Here is a 15158-nt window from a genome sequence, read left to right as displayed (position 1 = left end):
TTCGTGGTCTAGATGACCACGAAGAAAAACAAATCCTTATTTTATTAGGTTGGTGCAAAAGTAATTGCGGTGTTTGCAATTATTTTTAACCTTTTAAACCACAATTACTTTGCACCAACCTAATAGCTGCACTGTTCAGGGAAGGCCTCTCCGAGATGACATTTGAGCTGAATGTCACCTGAATGACCTGGGTGTTAGTTAAATTGGTTTGTTGTACATTGCCCAAGACATCCCATGCGTTCCTGTCTGTCCCTGAGCTTTAGATCTTATGCTCCTTTACCTCTGAATTTTTCTCTCCATTTTTGTCTGTCTAATCCTATTTTTCCTTCAGTGGTCCCCTATGTCCTCCATCAGCCTTTCAGAGCCATTATGGATCTCTACCAACATCGAAACTCCTCCAACACGTTGATCCATCGTGTTTGGCCCTGAGCACATTGCCTTGTACCTCTTTGTGTGTGTCTTTCCTGAATCCACACCTAGACTATCAGCAACTTGTACACATTAGGAGCTCAGCAGATGTTTGTTGGCGATACGATATATTCTCTAACACAGGCTAAATGAGGAATGGAAAGTGGCTTGTATCCCACAGCTGTGGCTGCCTGAGGAGCTGCGTTTAGAAGACTCCTGGTGTTGTGTGTAAGGGGAGCCATACTCTAGTAACAGTTTTCCGTGGGTGGGGGCAGTTGGGGTTGGGGGTGGTGGGCCAGACAGAGCATAGGCACATCTATTGCGTTTCTGAGCTGTACCTTTGCAGGGGTTCAATGTCGTTAAGCGCAGAAGGGATTATGAGCAGGATCGGAGGAATTGTCAAGGAGAAGACGAGGTGATGTAGTTTGCCTTTAAGTGCTCAGCCTCTGGTGTGCTTCCACATCTGTATTCCCTGTGCCAGAAGGGAGAAGGGCAAAATGATCAGAGAGAGCCTTTATTAAAATATCCCTCTCTGGCTCCGTGTTGCCTTGGGTGGCTGCAGAAAAGAAACTGCTGTAGGAGAGGACCGAGGGGGTAGGGGTTCTTCACTTATTCAGCCTTCACTTATTTAGGGTGGAGCCCAAGCCAAGAAAACTTGACTCCCCACCTCTGTTCTTTATATTGGGCTATAGGAATGTTTTAGCTTCCTCGCTTTGAGGGACAACGATTTGAGCGTGGGTGAAAAAGAAGGAAGTAAGCATCTGAAAAAGGTAGTAACAGAAAGTAACAAAGGAAAAATAAAAAGGAAAGAAGTCATCTCTAGTTTCTTATCCTGAACACAGTAGCAGTTTATTCTTTTTCAACAAATAGTTACTTTGTGTCTCTCATGACCAGCACTGGGCTCATGAGCTACAATAACACACAAAGCAGTGAGTATCTACAAGGAAAACATAACATTTGTGTTTGTTCATTGTAAAGTGTAGTAGGCCCAAAGGTAGCTCCCCCAAAGATACATCTATGTCCTAACCCCCAAAAGCTGTGACTGTTACACTACACAGTTAAGAATGAATAAATGTGATTAAGGATCTTGAGGAGAAGAATCTAGCCTGGATTATCCGGGTGGGCCTGCAAGGCAATCACATGTGTCCTTATAAGAAGAGAGAGGCAAAGGGCATTTAGAGACAGACGCACAGAGGACAGACACATAGAAGAGAAGGTGATGTGAAATGGGGGCAGACTCAAGTGAAGGAAGACTGGCAGCCCCTGAAGCTGGAAGAGGCAAGGAAGGGACGCTCTTTCAGAGCCTTTGCAGGGAGCATGGCCCAGCTTACATCTTGGTTTCAGACTTCTGGCCTCTAGAACTGTGAGCGCATACATTTCTGTTGTAAGCCATGCAGTTTGTGGTAATTTGTTATGGCACTCTGGGGATCAAATATACAAAGTAATGTATTGTTTTGGTAGAAATTACAGACAAACACCCAACGAAGAAAAGTCACAGTAAATCCACAGTTAACCACAGTTAAGTGGTTCTATGGTTAAGGAACACACACCCGCACACAGTGGGATTATTCCGAACACCTTGCCATGACTTGTTGGTCTTCAGCATGACTTTAATGGCTTTCATCCTATTCGGCCTGAATGCACGTCCTGTAATTTATTTAATTAATTTCCCCGTGTTTGATGTTTTGGTTGTTCCCAGTTTCCCACCGTTACAAACACTGTGGCAGGTCTTTTGGATGGTGGAAACTGGGGTCAGGGCAGGGTAGGGCACCTCTACTGGCTGAAGGAGAATCAGCCTCCCGAGCCCAGCCAGGGAACCTGTGAATGGCGAAAGTCTCAGGCTAAGCTTATTAGCACAAGAGAGCAGCTTCAAAACCCACAACACCACTTTTTCATTTTGTTGAATGAGTGAGATTAAGGAAAGAATTACGACCCAACTGAGAAGAGCAGGAGGGTGTTTTCAACTTTGCATTCAGAGAAAGATAGGTGATGGGGCAAATATAGATTTATGGCTTTGCAATGGTGTTGCTGTAAGTAAACGTTGGGTAGAAGCTGGCTGCCTGTTTGCTTCAGCCCTGCCCCACCCGAGAGGCTGTAAAGCTTAATAGAGCCATTTCTTGCACGAAATAAATCCGTCGTCAAAGGGCAATGGGTGACATGCGGCCTTCAGAAGAATTTGGAGCTATCACCAAATGTCCTGTAGAAAAGAGTAGGCATTACGTTTGTAACCAGTGAAAAGACATTTTGTGTTTCCTGTGTATGTAGTCACTGCCTTATGCATTATTGTGTTTCCATATTTCCACTTGAGGGGAGAGTGACCTAAATTAAAGTCAGGACCGACAAATGGGCCTGAACTTAAAAAGAAGTGGTCGGAGAGTGAAATCCCGACGCTTGCTACAACTATGACACAGGAAGGTGAACCCTGAAGACATTCTGCTAAGTGAAATAAGCCAGTCACAAAAGGACGACTGTCGTATGAGTCTACTTCTATAAGGTACCTAGGAGTCCCAAATCCACAGAGGCAGAAAGCAGATGGGCGGCTGCCAGGGGAGGGAGGGAGACGTGGACTGAGGAGTTCCTATTAATGGACACACAATTTGGGTTTGTGAAGATGGGAAAATTCTGGAGATGGATGGTGGTGATAGTTCCACAACATCGTGAATATGCTCAATGCCCCTGAGCTGTACACCTAAAAATGGTTACAATGGTAAATTTTATGTTATGTGTATGAAAAAGAACGAAAGCTCTTCTAGGAGCCCTGTCCAGACGGTGGAGGAAAAATAGAGGATCCCAGGGCTCCTGTGCAGACCGGGGGAACCGAGCAGCGCTCGGGTTTACTTGTCAGCGACTAGGCCAAGCCCTTTGTATACACAGCTCATGCATTGTCACAATATCTCTAGGAGATAGGTGATGATTGTCCCTATTTTACAGAGGCAGGAACTGAGGTTTCATGACGTCTCGTCGCTTCCCAAGGCGGGACTAGAGCAGGGCTGGAATTCAAACCCAGGTCTAATGCGTCCAGAATCTGTTTTCATTACATTCATGGAGACTCGAACATTAGAGGATGGGCTTTGCAGATTTGTTTCACTTAATCCACATAACAACCTGGTCAATTTGTTATTGTCATTCCATTTGATAGAAACCCAAACTAAGACGTGGAAGTTAAGAAGTTTGCCTAACTGTGCACAGCTGATGAGTAGCAGAATCTGGATTTGAACCCGGGTCTGCCTGGATTTGGAACCCATGTCATGTTTTACTATGGCTTACTGGCTTAGACCGATCTCCAGGGCAGAGTTTGTCATACACTCTCCTTTCAGTCGGGCTCTCTGCTGCAGCAGGAGGGGGGAGATTATTCGCTGATGTTCTCTTATGTGAACGTTAAATATTTAAAGGTGGTCCCTGGCTTATGGGATCTCTTCTCCAACTTCTTAGAAGTTGTGCAAGTCCTAGCTTGCTTGCCTTATTACTTTTCTAAGACACCAAGACAGCCTTTACTCTGAGACACTGCATTAGCAAGATTTATTGACCTATCTGTCTTGTTTACCAGGTTATAAGCTCTAAGAGGGTGTAGGCTCTGTCTGATTTATCTGTTTCCTCTGTGCCTACCACTGTACTCACTCATAGGAGGGACTCATTAAATATTGTTGAAAGAACGAATGCATGAAGCCAGAATGGCCAGTGGAAGGTTTTCTTTTCTTTTCTTTTTTATTAACTCGTCAATATAAGCTTTATCTGGTTCATTGATGAAATAATCTATGAAGAATAGTGGTCAGCGTTTGACTCTGACCTTGGGGTTTCTCTCTGAGAGATATTAATGGAGCCATTGCTACGTGGGTTGGGAAAACAGAAATACATATGATAAACCCCTGATTTTCAGAAGCTTACAGTCTAGAAGGGTGCAAAATGACACACACATCTCCGGAATAGTGGAAGGTAAACAGTGTTGAGTGTCCTGAAAGGAGATGAGATTTCTGGAGAAGGATAAGAATAGAGGCAGAATAAAGTTAAGATTTAGGGTGCTTACGGGCTGTGTGACTCTGGCAAATTACATAAATCCTATAAGGCTCAGTTTCCTCATGTAAAAAAAATGGGAGGTGCTATGGGTCGACTTATACCCCCCCCTTCCGCCAAAGATGTTGAAAGTCCTAACCCCCAGGACCTGTGAATGTGACCTTATTTGAAAATAAGGTTTTTGCTGAAGGTGAAGTTAAGATGAGGCCATTTGTGTGGGGCTTAATCCAATGTGACTGGTGTCCTTATAGAAGGGGCTTTTTGGACATAGAGGCAGATGCATGCAGAGGGAAGACAACATGAAGACACAAAGCGGACAACATCTGTAAACCAAGGAAAGTCTGGGACGATCAGAAGCTCGAGTTGAGACGTGGAACAGATTCTTCCTTCCTCAGAGCCTTTGTAAGGAACCACCCTCCCGACGTCATGATTTCAGATTTCGAGCATCCAGAGCCGTGACAATACGTTTCTGTTGTTTCAGCCACCCAATGTGTGGTACTTTGTCCCGGCAGCCCTAACAACTAAAACAGGGGGCAATAATAGTGCTTATCTCATGCAGATATGAGGATTAGATAAGATGATATAGGCAAAATGCTTAGCAAAGTTCTTGGTACACAGCAGCAGCCATTGGGTAATGTGGAGGGATTGCTGCTATTTTTGTCTGCCCAGCATTCTTTTCTCTTCTTTTGGTAATAGGCACTCCATTTTCCTTTGGTAAAGACTCCCGTCTCCTGCTCCAGTCACAGTTCTGCCCTGCCCCAGGCTGGCCAGTTAGAGGTCTCCAGCTCCCAGGCCACATAATGACTCCAGGAGGGGCATATGCCCCAAATAGGGCCAGTCAGAGTTCTCACTATGATACGTATGGGTCCTGAGAAAGGAGGATTTCTGTTCCTTTGGGATGAGGAACAGGAAGGACAACAAACCTGGAGCTTCTTGGGGGCCATTTTCCCATTTTTTCTTGACCATGTGGAAGAAACCATCTTCAGGATGAGGGAAGTAGGCTAATGTGCAAACAGAAGTGAATCTGAGTTGGAAAGTGGTGGAGATGAGTGACTAGAGAGAGGGGGAGAGAGAGAGAGAGGTCTGAAGATGGTGAAGTAGTGTTTGAGCCCTGGGAAATCACATTCCTGAATCCACGTGCCCAAGGGGCTTTAAGTTATGGAAACCAATATATATTTATTGACATTAATTTGTGTTGGAATTGATCACAAGCACCTACAAGAGTGTGACCTAGTTGTTATCTTCAGATGCCTGCCTTTCCCCCAGGGCAAGCAGCTAGCTTCTGGGTAAGAACATTCAGGAAGGTAGTGATGGTGATTGTAGTGGGGATTGTCATGTCCATCACAGACCAGTGGATCAGAAGACAGGAAAGTCTTCCCCTGTATTTTCACATCAGGATTGGCTTCTGTCTGTGACTTTCCCTCGAATGTCCTTACCAGGCTGTGATATATATTTGGGTCCTTCTGTTTTGACCAAAATCCTCTGTGGAGAATAAGGCTAGTCCTGGAAAGAATTTCAGAGGTTGTAGGAAGGCAGAGCCCTTACTGCTCAAATTCAACGGAGAGTTTCAGGCGTTTGACTTCGGAGACCTCCAGGACCCTTGGGGATGGGTGTGGAGAGGCATCCCCTTTCTTTTGAGGTGTCAAGGGAACTAGATCATTTTGGAATTTCTGCTCAAGCTTAATTTCTAGTACTCTTGATGTATCCACCTCAGTGATGATGTAGCTGTTTTTCTCATGCAAAGGGGTCATGAGAAACTTTAGGGTCCAGATTTGACCTTCACCCAACTATGTGCAAATATCCATATGCAAAAGACCAATAATCTCTGAATGTGCTCTGTTAAACTATTACATATTTCTATTTAGCCTTCTAGTCTAAAGGTGATTAGGTAATGTACAAGGCTATTGAAAGCATTGAAAACTTGGAAAAAATTATTACTCAGTAAGTAGATTATGTGAGAACACATAATATACACTAAATTGTAGAGTTACGAGGTATGACTATTAAGTTCGCAAACGTGTTGCAAGGCTGTTGCCAACCTTTTTTGATATCAGAGGGATTATTCATTATGAATTTGTACTAACTGGACAAACAGTTAACTAAGTTTACTCTTTGGAAGTGCTGAAAAGGCTGCGTGAAAAAGTTAGATGACCTGAACTTTTTGTCAGCAATTCATGGCTCTTGCGACAGTGCACCAGCTCACACGGCACTGTCTGTGGGGGAGTTTTTAGCCAGTAAACAAATAACTGTATTGGAAAACCCTCCTGGCCCCCCAATGACTTCTTTCTTTACCCAAAGATAAAGGAAATATTGAAAGGAAGACATTTTGATGACATTCAGGACATCAAGGGTAATACGATGACAGCTCTGATGGCCAACCCAGAAAAAGAGTTCCAAAACTATTTTGAAGGGTGGACTAGGCACTGGCATCAGTGCATAGCTTCCCAAGGGGAGTACTTCGAAGGTGACCGTAGTGATATTCAGTAATGAGGTGTGTAGCACTTTTTTCTAGGATGAATTTGCAAACTTAACTGTCAGACCTCGTAGATCTACATTTTTCCATTTTTGTGCCAGGGAGCTTGAGGAAATGGTGAACACGTCATGGCTGTATTTCAATCATCAAAGATGCTGTGCTCCCATGGGGAATATAGTCAATAACATTGTAATTACTATGTATGGTGTCAGATGGGTACTAGCTTTACCAGGGTGATCACTTGGTAAGGCATATAAATGTCTAATCATTGTTATACACCTGAAACTAATGTAATATTGTACGTCAATTGTAACTGAAAAAAAAATAGACTTAGCCTTGGTAACCCCCTCCCCCATCCCACCCCCCTCCACACAAAATAAACATAAAGATGAGGTGCTCCCAGGCCTCCTGGAAGAATTAGACGATAACAGTGATGTGGGCCAGGGAATGAAGGAGTGGATACTGAGCATTTCAAAGCTTATAGAAATAACTGTGATAGACTCTTTACCAAATGGTTTGGACTGCATGTTTATATAATTCTAGTTACTGATTGAGGACTGTAGGTGAATTCTGCTTTTTCATGTACTCAGACTACATGTGTGACTTATGCATAGAACAGTGCCTGGGACGTTACTGGCACTCGGTAAAGACTTGGTGACTACATGAATGAAGTATTGGCAGGGGACTCTATTTCCTTTCTCTCTCGATGTTCCAGCTTTGTTGGACTTCTCCTTTTGGTTCCTGGGATGCCCCACCCTCTTTCTTTCCTCAGATACTTTGCACACAGAACTCCCCTTGCCTGGGACACTGTGGATTCACCCAACAAATATTTATTGAGGGCTAATTATGTGGCAGGCACTGGGACAGGTACTGGGCATACCATAGAGAACAAAACAGACAGTGACGCTTGCATCCTAGTTTAGAGAGACGGATAATAAAGGGAAATAATACATGTTACGTCAGCTGAAGAAAAGAGCTAGAGAGAAAAATAAAGCCCGGAAGGGGGACAGGTGGGTTGGTGGGTGGGGGCTGTTGTTGCAAATTCTAAAGAGGTGTCAGCTGACCCGGCTAAACCCCAGTCATCCTCCAGGCCCTCCCTGAACCCCTGGATTCATCGAGAGCTCCCTGTTTCAGGTTCCCAGAGCTCCTTTACTTCCTTTGTCATTCTATTCAATATCACTGTAATTATTTCATGAAAACTGTCTTCCCTGCTGGACCGAAGCTTCACAAAACCAGGGGACATGTTGTTTTATTTCCACTCTGTTCCTGTCACCTGGAACTGTGCTTTGCCTATAATATTATAGACACTCCGTGAATATTTATTGGGCAAACAGATGAGTGAAAATAGAGCCTTTCTTTGAAAACAGCCTACATTTTCATACTTGCCATGTGTACACTCTAAATGATGTGCTGGGTTTTTGGGTGGTATTAGGAAATCTGGAAAGCAATGTATCAATTACGTAGGGAGCCTAATGTTGGTGTCGTGCAGGGCTTCTCTAACTTGAATGTGCATACCAGTCACCTGAAGACTATATTTTCCAGAGATAGCTCAACAAGATATCCAAGCCCACCTGCTCTTCTTACAAGGTAACGTTGACATTCTTCCCTGGAGACCTGGGTCTATTTCCCTCCCCTTGGGTCTGGGCGGGACATGACTATAGTGAAATGATACTATATAGTGGAAATCAGCCAACAGGCTGTGAAAAGACTTAATCTCAGGATCTGTGTTGGAGCTATTGAAAAGAATTTCTCTTTCTCCTGGGTGTGTAAGCCTGGAGCAGCCGAGGGTCCATTATGTGGACTGTACCCGAGTGATACTCACATGGAAGGACGCGGAGCAGACCAGAGAGAGACCAAATCCCAATGATTGTTTGAGCCCCTTGATCCAGCAGTGTCTGAACTTCCCTTCGAGTTTTCAGGTAGATGAACCAATAACCCTTCCTTTTTTTGTTTTAAGCTAGTTCAGTTGGATTTCTCTCACGTGTATCAGAAGAGCCATGACCTATGTAATGGACAATATTGTTGGCAGCAGGGTATCTACAAACTTTGTCTTTGAAACTGTTCATTGCTTAAAAAAAAAAAAAAAATTCAGGGCTATGCTAATCCTACTTCCGTACTTCCATAAGACTGTGCTAGAGAAGCCTACATCAATTACTATTGATGAGTACATCCAAATGCCAGCCCTTTGATGATCTAGGCACTCTCATAGGTATTTCTGCCCTCTTCCATCCATGACCCCTGAAGTTTCCCAGGCTGCCCCGACTCGAGGATAAACACCATGTAACTATTTTCAACATGCCTTGCTGAGAGCAGGACTGGCTTAACCCAGGGGAACGAACCCCTTGGAGCTCCCGAGTGACTCATCTTCAACATAGCCCAAGGTTTATCTGAGGATGTTGAGAGAGTTGTTTGAGAAAATGTAGAATACACATGAATAAATAAGTTGGGACTCAGTGCCAATTTGGAGCGATTAAAGGATCCTGTGAAAGCGGAACCTCTGGAGCGAGGTTACGCTTCTATTGTATAATCCTCTAAAGTAAAAGGGCAGAGGAGTAGGCCCTTTTGATCTGAGCACCTGTGCACACCAACTCTTGGCCCTTGGGTTCTTGGCTCGAGCAAAATTTGTTGTTATCATGGCGGCCAGCCCCAGGCTCTTTTCACTCTGGGAATGCCTTCTTGTGAATTCCTCCAGAGATCTGGTTCTGGACTGTGCTGATTATTCTTAGTATGTTTAGATATGGCCCCTGGGTGTTAATAGCAGGAATAAGTTGCCAGAAAGACCAAATTCCTCCTTTGAGGCTGTTCACTCTTCTAGCAGGAAGTGGGGATGAGTTCTTTCCTACGTACCTCTCCTTTCTCTCCGAATCCCAATCTACTTCTAAGGAAGCCAAAGGCCACCACATCTGGGAATACATCACTGACTATTTCTTCACTCAGACCTCAGAGCTTTTGAAACTCATTACCCATGCTTTAGTCAATGAGTTTTTGGCACAGTGCTCCTTCAGGATTTGGTGGTGATGCTCCAGGATTCAGAAACAGCTTCTTGAACTCCCATGTCTCTGAGACAGTCTCTTAAAAACTTCTCAGAGGCACACGTTGGAATCCTAAGGGCTCTAGCTAATGCAGACTCAGTAAGTCACTTTCCTCTGTCTCCGGAGAGCGGGGTGGCTACACTCTGGAGACAAGATACTAGCATTGGAAAGCTGCTCCATCCCTTTCTAGTTGTGTGATCTTGCGCGTGGGGCTTAACTTGTCATTATCTCACATCCCTTATCTGTACAATGGGGAGAATGATGGGCCGTACTACTGAGCATTGCTGTGAGGATTAAATAAAATGATCCAGGTAGAGCATTTGGTACAGTGCTTGGCACATAAGAACTCAGTAACAATTAGCTGTTGTTACTACTATAAATCAATAAAAACGTATTTAATATCAACTAGGAGACAGGGTACAGATTTAGGTTCCAGCCTCCGAGCTTCACCTGGAATGGACCTCTCGGAGTCTTGAGGAAATGTTCGGATCTTGCTGTGACCAATTGTACCATTTTTCATCATTTTGTTCATTCACTCAACAGATACTCACTGCCTGCCTACTATGTGTCCACCATAAATAAGCTACAGCTCCCACAGTTGGGTTGTGGGAGTCAGGACTAATGCCCAGGAAATACTTTGCCGTTTTGGCTGAATGATGGATTAGTGTTCTAGATATTTGCTTCTGCACTAGAATTTATTTTGCCAGGTCCCAACTCTGTGGTCAGGGACAAGAGATATTTGCTTTATGTCAGGGGAATGGCCAGGGTGAAAATAATACCCTTATTTCTGCTATTTCTTACACAGAGGCAATTTAAAGGAAACTTAAGAGAGAAGTGTGTGGGTTGAGACAATGCTCTCTGGCTAGTAAGAAATGAAACCACAAGGATTAGGAGGTATATTGCACATTCTTTTTAAAAACAGAACAAGCAAGGAACTTGACTCTTTATGTGCTGGGCTGAAGTGCAGTATTCACAATCACAGTCTTTGGCTACTGGTAGTATATGGATCCACATATGGATTTATATATGGATTCATATATGGATCCACATATGGATTCATGGGTCCTAGGTGATTTTCATATGCAGCCAAGATTGCAAACCACTGCCCTAGGGCAAGATGAAGAGGATAGAGCTGTTTCCTATTGGTTCCAGTCTCTTCAAGAGCATGTGATCAGAGGTTTTCAAAAAGAGCTGGCAAGATACAGGAAACTAGATGACCTCTTAAGTTGTTGCTGTGGAGAAATAAAACCAAAAAGTTGTGTACTGGCTGGGGTTTGTAAATGAACTCAGAAGCCTGCATTGGAGTGGATGCTTCATCACGGCGCCTGATATTTTCCTGCAGGTATGCAGTCCCTCGGATATAGGAGTGAAGTAAGTAGATAAAAGGTGGTGACCCAGTAGATAAAAGGAGGTTCTATTCCACCAGCCCTGGGTCACCAGCCTGGTGACTGGAGGGGCTAAGCAAAGCATACCCAACCTTTGGCTCTTCGAGGAGCCCGAGGAGACCAGAGATGGGTTTTGATGAAATCTGGCAAGAAGAGCAGAAAATCATCCAAGATGAGGAAACAGGCTGCAGTACCTTTTACTCTATCAAAAGCCACCAAAAACAAACGGGGCAGGAAATTGGGAATGACCTGGATGAGCAAAAGGACATAATTGATGACCTTGGCAACTTGCTGAGTAACACAGATACCACACTTCACACTAAAACCAGAGGTGTGAATATGGTGGACAGAAAGTCATTATAGTGTGGGAGGGTAATGGTGCTTTTATAGCTGCTCGTGGCTACTGTGGTTGTTCCAGTCTGCCCTACCAACTAGTGGCAATCCAGGGACCACCAGCGGTGACACCTGCCAAAGGTGGAGAAAAGCTTAGTATCTTTTTTCAGACATGAAAGCTGCTTTCAATAAATGCCCCCAAAGCTCTGAGACAAAAATTTATGCATGTATATTTATATATATTCCCTATATTTGGTTCCGCAGGGATTGTGTTCGCCATATAGAACCCTTTGTCTGACTCTATGTGGAGGAGCAACCCTTTGTCTGACGGTAGGTACAATTCTGCAAACAGAACTTCCCCCCTTAAATTCTGTTTGCGCCTTGTAGTCTGCCCAATTAGTCAATGGCAAGGATCATATAAAACCCTGCCAGGCTGCAGTTCAGCATACAGACCATTTTTTTTTTTTCTGTCATTGGTGCAGTGTTGACTGCTTACAATGTTTTCTCTCTCAAACCTAGGTGCTATTAGCATTTTGTGTAGTACGATTATTCTTTTTGAGAGATTGTCCATTGTGTTCCCACTAAAATCCGGTCACGCCTTCAGGTTATCACAACAACTGAAAATGTCTCCCCCCATTTCCAAAAGCCCCACAGAGAGACTGCACCCACCATCCCCTTTGAGAATCACTAGGTAATGCAGCTCTCTCTATAGGTCCTCTTGTTCGATGATGACGTGGAGTTGAGCATAGAACTTTCCCCACTACACTGGAAGGTCCATGAATCCTGCACAGACCCATGTCAGGTTTCATTTTGTTGTTTTTTGATACTTGAAACAGGGCTTGACCCTCTGTGGATTCTTAATAGATATCTGCACCAGGTTCATGAAAACACTACATAGTATAGCATTTACTTCACAAAACCTAGTCAAACTGAACTGCAGAGGTTTTTGTAAACAAAGGAGATAGTCAAAACATCTAAGAAACAGTACTTGCACAAGAGCTGACCAATCAGAACTCATCCTGGAGCGTCTGGAGGCCCCTTGCTGGAAACAACAAGCTTTAGTTGCTGCCTCATGGCGCAGTCCAGGGGTCCCAGGAATGGGTATCAGGGAGACAGGGGACAGCATCTCCTTGTCAACCGAATTTAAACAACCAGCAAATCAATACTAGAGGGTGCTCCTGAATATTATCAGAGAGCCTATTGTGTATAGTGTAGGACAGGATGTTTTCAGGACGCACTGCTAGATAGTCATTCATTGAATAAATATTGTGAAATTTCTTTACAAAACATTCTCCTCTGATTCTCAGCCTTTTACCACTTACCATTTTCCGGAAGTCTCTTTCCTCTATGCTTTGCTCAGTCAATGACTGTCCACTTATTCAAGAAAAGAGTGCGAAAGAATATTGGGGCTTATTTGATATTTCGCAGACGTAACCCAGAGACAACTGTCTGCTCCTCAGGAGCCCGTCAACATTGACTACACTAACAATTTCTCCTAACCCCCATTGCCTCTGCCCTCGAAGCCCTACCCTTTTCTTCAGAGGACTCTCCCAGCCTTCTAGTCTCCACGCCTTGGTTGAGCAATTTATTCCATAGAAATGTGACAAATGTTTGGATTCCAGGACATCAGGAGACCCAGATTTCAGTCCCGCCTCTTCCCTTACCAGATGGGTAGTTTTAGGATTTCTTTAGTTAGGATTTATTTTTTCCCCTGCGGCAAGTTGACTTGGCTCATTGAATACATATGGGTGTGATAAAGTCAGTTAGGAATCTGCCCTTGAACATTTGCATTATCTGTCCTTCAAGCCTGCAGGCAAATCACTTAGCCTCTCAGTTACATCAACTGTAAAATGTGGGGTCTGTATCAGCTGCTCTCTAGGGCTCTCCCAGCCCAGACTCTTTGGGTTCCATCTACTCTGACCATCTCTGGCTTTTGGCAGTGAAATACTTGTCCCATGTTTTGGCTCTATGCCCACTGCTCTGGCTGCTGGTCAGCTCTTCCCTCACCTGCATGGTGGGTACCCTTGGTCCTTGCACACAGAAACCCAGGCTTTGTCCACTCTCCCTTGCTTTGGTCCAAAGCGTCTCTGGGTGGTGGAGCCTCCAGACCTACGCCTTAGTTCAGAGGGCCTCCCACAGGAACCTATGGCAATGACTCTTTTCCTGCTCCACATCCATTCCTGCACTCCTCTCACCTTCCCTCTCACTCTTATTCACGCTTTTGCTCTTCTTTCTTGATTCTCTTTCTCCTTCTCCTATCTCCTTTCCTTTTCCACACTCTCAATACTGGGCCTCAACAACTTATTTGCTTCAACTCCAAGGAAACTATGGTACGCCCTCCATCGCTGTTGTCAGATTGCTGCTTTCTTACTCTGGTCCTTGGAAGTTAGCTAACTTCTGCTTACCTCAGTTTCCTCATGAATAAATGTAATATTTGTTCCTACCTTACAGGGTTGTTGGGACAATTCAATGAGCTTATACATGTAAAATACTACAGCAGTGCCTGGCAAGAGGGAATTGCTCAATGTTAGTTACGATTTATTTTTTTTCCCTGCAGCAAGTTGACTTGGCTCATTCAATATGGATGGGATAAAATCAGTTATTAATCTGCCCTTGAACTTTTGCATTATCTTTCCTTCAAGCATTTAAAATATATGAGTGATTTACTCCCCAAGCTTTTTTCCCCCCATTCAGCTGCCATTCCTATTCCTTCCTACAAACACACACATGCTTCAACCTGACTGAACAATTTGGACTTCCAAGACTCACTGGGGTTTTTCATCCTTCCTTTCTTTGCATATGGCCGGTATGCTCTTTCTCCAGTCTACCTTCTTTGTCTTTGGTTGGTGAGACAGGTGGACCTCTTATTGAAAGATGCTTCAGGGATGAGCTCACATGCCACCTCCTCCAGGAAGACTTCCCTGATACCTACCACTCCCCAAGGCAGATTAAGCGCTTTTTTTTCTACTTTCTAGGTACTGTTATCACAAGGCTTATACCATGGCAGTATTGTGATTTCTATTTACCTGTCTCTCTTTCTAAACTAGCAAGTCCTTGAAGACAGGCTCTATGCTTTAGCCATCTTTTTGTCCTCAGCATGCAGCACAATATTTTGGAATATAATGTGTATTTAATATTAAATGAAGAGAATGGGAAAATACCTCATAAAAACTTACTACAGAAATTGCAGTCCTTATACGAAAGGGCATTCATTTCACTCAGAGAAAAGCTGTTCCTTTTGCTTTCCAGACATATGTTTCTACTTTTGGCACAATTACAACAAGTTTGATTTTTACAAAATCCATAGCTGTTAAAAAGTGCTGATTAGGAGGGCTGGGGAGGAAGCTGTTAGAGATAAGAACACTGAAAGTAGAAACGACCCCTCCTCTGATAGTGATAGTAACAGAAAAAGTACAAAACACAGAACTGTGTGCTCAGTCAAGTATGGGATCATTTAGAGTACGGGGAAACAGTTCTAAGTAGCACAGAGTATTCTTACACAGTCCAACAATTGAC

This window comes from Rhinolophus ferrumequinum, chromosome 11, assembly GCF_004115265.2.
Source record: "Rhinolophus ferrumequinum isolate MPI-CBG mRhiFer1 chromosome 11, mRhiFer1_v1.p, whole genome shotgun sequence".
Lineage (NCBI taxonomy): Eukaryota > Metazoa > Chordata > Mammalia > Chiroptera > Rhinolophidae > Rhinolophus > Rhinolophus ferrumequinum.
Note: the sequence above shows the minus strand (reverse complement) of the source record.